The sequence below is a fragment of the Tupaia chinensis genome, unplaced genomic scaffold, assembly GCF_000334495.1.
Source record: "Tupaia chinensis unplaced genomic scaffold, TupChi_1.0 Scaffold000192_1, whole genome shotgun sequence".
NCBI lineage: Eukaryota > Metazoa > Chordata > Mammalia > Scandentia > Tupaiidae > Tupaia > Tupaia belangeri.
In genome coordinates this window covers 153,906-157,913 of record NW_006159667.1, presented here as the reverse complement: position 1 = coordinate 157,913, position 4,008 = coordinate 153,906, and the positions used below count along the sequence as shown (strand labels likewise).

Below are 4,008 nucleotides of genomic sequence, written 5' to 3'. Positions count from 1 at the left end.
AAAGAGCCTGGGAGCTGCACATGGGAGGTCAGAACCCAGACCTGTGGCCATGCTGCACAAGAGGCTGGGAAATGAGTCTTGTTAAGCAATCACAGGATGAAGAATAAATGGTTCAGCCTCTCATTTCAGGATTTGGGGCATGCATACCTATGTGACCACTGTGTTTTCCAAGGCACTGGTTCCAGGACTCGAACGGTACAGTCGGCCATATGGGATCCAGCACCTTAGCCTCCATGCCACCAGCTAGCCCAAAACTTTTATATTTGAGTGCTGCTGCTTCAGTTTTTTTCATGCAAGCAGCCACCAAGTCCAGGATTTATTTACATTTTTAAAAAGCTCTCTTGGGATCAGCAGATGGTGTAATGGTTACGACGCTGGACTCCCACATAGTGAACCGTGAGTCCCAGACCTAGCAGTTTAAAACTTATGCTGGGCACATGTGCATGCCCAAAATCCCAAGAAAAGAATGTAGGAGAAAGGACTGTGCCATAGTGATTCCCCTGGGGGGTGATTTCTTGCTTTCTAGCTCTCTCTCTCTCTCTCTCTCTCTCTCTCTCTCTGCCTCGCTGGTTAGTGCACGCGTTCTATAGCAAAAATCTCTTAAAAAGAAAAAACTCTCTCATAGTGGTCCTGACTGGCCAGTCCCTTATACACAGGGAACCTCAGGGTTGGAGAGTCCTGTTCCTAGCAAAGTCTCACTATCTGTCCAGCCGTCACTAGGACACTAGCATAGGTGGCCCTCATAAAGCTGCAAGCCCTCAAGGGCAGAGACAATATGCTATTCATTAGGGGTACAAGAGCACAGTGCCTGACTTCAGTGAAGCATTTTTAAAAGTTTTCGGGGGGAGGGGGCAGTAGGTTGCAATGTAGTTGGCAGTGTTGTACTTCCACATGGCTGACTGTAGTTTGAGTCCTGGACCTGGTGGCTTGCTTTCTCACTTTCCCTTTCTCTCTCTCACTCTGTCCCTCTCCGGCCAAATAAAAAATAAATAAATAAAGTTAAACACAATCATTCTTTAAAAAACTAAAGGGTTTTGGGCCATCAGGTGGAGTAACAATTAAGGTGCTAGACTCCTATGTGGTTGACCATGGTTTGAGTCCTGGACCGAGAGGCTTGAAATTCACTCCAGACACGTGTGTGTGTGTGCCCAAAATTTCAAGAGGAGAATAGGGAAGGGATTGAGACAAGGCCATCTCCCTTGGAGGAGGTGATTTCTCACTTTTTGTCTATCTCTCTGGTGAGCGCATGTGCTCTATAGCAAAAACTTCTTTTAAAAAAAGTTTTTAAAATAACACCTCTTGAGGCAGGTTGTTTGAGAGTTAATTCCTATTAGAAGATGTGCTTCCCTGAAAGAACGACTTTTAATTGCATCCTACCCCCCACATAGGCACAAACTTAGAAACTGTCTAAGGAAGACCCACGATTCCCACTGCCTTCAGTTCAGGTTCGTCAGATTGTCAAGACTTTCCAATTACCAATCAAAACTTACCATCTATGCTAACCCTTCATGATCCCTGTCCCTCTTCTCAAGCCTTTCTCATCCCCTACCTGGCCTAAGATTTACCTCCCACTCTGCCTCCCACCTGCCCTTGGTACTGTTACTCTTCTTGAATCGTCTATCTGGGACTTTTTTAGTCCAGCCTGAGTCAGACCTTACCAAACTCTCTCTGGCTACCACCAAGGGTCATGGACATCCCTTTGTCTGAATGTCTGAAGCATTCCTTGTCAACCTTCCATCTTGGCACTTAAAAGTAAACTATTAATAACTTGCTTTGTATTTAACTTTCATGAGCTTACTTCTTGCCTCAACTGGATTTTAAACTATAGAGGCTTTTTGTGCCAAGAAGTTAGTACGTTTATATTCCATTTGTGTGAAAAATACAGTAGGACTCATTTCAAACTTTCAACATTTCATGACATGAAAATGAATATGAGTAATTTCCTGTGTTCTTAAACCAGGGACATGTGAGCAGTTCCACTTAATATTTTTGGTATTTTTGTCATTGTTAAAGGGTCTGTGTGCTCACCAAAAAGAGACAGAAAGCACGCCCCCCTCCCTCCAAGGAGGTCTGGGATGCAGTCATGCTGCAACCTCTTCTCTATTTCTTTATCCTGTTGGGATTTGGGGCACCCCAGCACACGGCATTTTTCAAGCCAGAGCAAGATGTTGACTACACAGTTGGCAGGTGGGATCTGGCTCCCTCAACCAACAGGCCAGGGGGTCCGCCCAATAGGAACCGGGCAGAAAACTCAAGAGCTTTAGATAAAAAGATAAACGGCAGGCCCTAACCCTGAAGCTTAGTCTAGAAAAGGGCAGATGGATAAGCAGTGTTTTATAGCAAAATTTGCCAAGGACGGAAGATACACAATACTATGAAAGATAACAAGAGAAGAATAATATTCCTTAGCAGTCAGGAGTGGCTTCTGGGGCTAAAACTGACCCCAGATTTCTACTGGAGTTCACAAGACAGTGAATTAGTAAAAAGCACTATTCCAGGTGGAGGAAGACCATATAGATGAGAAGGGAGAAGCTGTTAGGGGATGCGAATTGATGGTACCCAGAGCGCAAGATGGGCGTGAACCTGAAGGGGGTGCGGGGGTGAAGCGGAGATCAAGTTGAAGGATACACTGTAGCCAAAAGCTTCCCGTAGACACATCAGGGCGACGGCGCTGAAGGGAAAGGAGAGACTGGACTATTCGATACAGTCGGTGACTGATACAGTGGATCGATTCCGCCCTGGAGGCCTGTGGGCAGGAAGATAACCAGCAGGGTATCCTGGAAGCCTTGTGGAAAGTCACACGCTGAGAATGGAGACGTGGCGGCTAAGGCCGCGCCCACACGTCTCCCGGGGTATGGGGCTGTAGCCCGCCAGCCCCACAGGCCGCAGAACCACAGCTGGGCGGGAATCGGTCCACGCAACTCGGCGCGCTCTCGGGGACGTGGCGCTTTCCAGCCAATCCCGGCTACGCAGCTGTGGGACCAATGGCTGCCCCGGCAGGCTTGGCGTCAGCGGCGGGCTTGTTGATGATTGGATCGAAAGCCGTTGGCGCGGCGGATAGGGGCGGGGCGCGGGGCTGCTTCCGGTTGGGCGGTGCTCGTGCGCGTGAGCTGAGCCGGTGGGTGCACAGCGGCCACGGCAACCCAGGCTGTGGGTTTACGGGAGAAGGTGAGTACCGCGGTGCTGCGCTCCTTCTCTGCCCGTTGCTCTTATTCGCTTTCTGTCTGTCCCCAGGCCTCGCTTCCGGAGCGGAATGGTTCTCCTTGATTCAGGGCGAGTGTTTCTGCTGGCGCCGGGGTCCCGGGCCTGAGCCTACTGGCGCTGCAGGGCCCCTCGGCGCACAGCCCGCTAGGAAGCCGCTGCTCGCTTTCCGCGTGCGCTGGGAAGGAGTCTGTGGCTCCTGTCGAACCCTGGCTCCCGGCTTTGCGTCCTGTTGAGTACGATTTATACCTGGCTGACCGCTTCGTTGTCCTCTGTACCATGGCCTTGCCACTCGGCGAGTTCCTAGAACTAGAGGGTCACTTTTGTTTGCCTCCTGAAGGTCGGAGGGCAGTCGGGCAATTTTGTTGTAACAGCTCTCTGCCACCTCCCACTCACCGGCCTGCGAGTATCTGCCAGCCCCGCCCCAGGGGCACATCCCGAGAATAGGGTGCTTCTGCCAAGAAAGTCGTGTTCGTTCTCTTTTAGGGTGGAGAAACACGGGAGAAAAGAACAGGTGAGGACTCCGTGGTATTTTAGAAGTGTCTTTTCCAATTTTAAACAAAAATATCTGTGGTTTCCGTGTTTAGCTGCTTCAGCGAGGAAAAGTAGGGGGAAGCCCTCTACTAGGGAATTTTTTTTGTCTTGCGGAGGTATTTTTTTGTTACCCCAGATCTAGTTTGTATTTTGACATGCTGTGTTCAGAAGTAAGCTTTGAGTCTCTGCAGCTGCCACGAATAATTAAGTAGAGTGAATGCCCTTTCTAATGCTTCTTTTGCATGAAGGCAAAAACATCCTGGGTCTCCTGCT

General features: G+C 49.5%; 1 protein-coding gene and 1 long non-coding RNA gene across 6 annotated transcripts in view; one reads left to right on the top strand and one right to left on the bottom strand.

Annotated features, from left to right (window-relative positions):
- Positions 1-2,974, bottom strand: part of LOC106734711 (uncharacterized) — a 41,467-nt gene extending 38,493 nt beyond the window's left edge. For all 3 annotated transcript variants that reach the window (XR_003549137.1, XR_001370254.2, XR_001370253.2), the window contains exon 1: positions 2,629-2,974. This is a non-coding gene — a long non-coding RNA (uncharacterized LOC106734711). The remainder of the gene's footprint in view (positions 1-2,628) is intronic.
- A 79-nt stretch (positions 2,975-3,053) lies between these two features.
- CALU (calumenin) overlaps positions 3,054-4,008 on the top strand; it is a 33,313-nt gene continuing 32,358 nt past the window's right edge. For 2 of the 3 annotated variants that reach the window (XM_006146853.3, XM_006146854.3), the window contains exon 1: positions 3,054-3,168. The gene's annotated coding sequence lies outside the window, so the exon portion shown is untranslated. Of the gene's footprint in view, positions 3,169-3,693; positions 3,716-4,008 lie in introns of those variants that run through there. The other variant, XM_027771185.1, reaches the window with a different exon arrangement.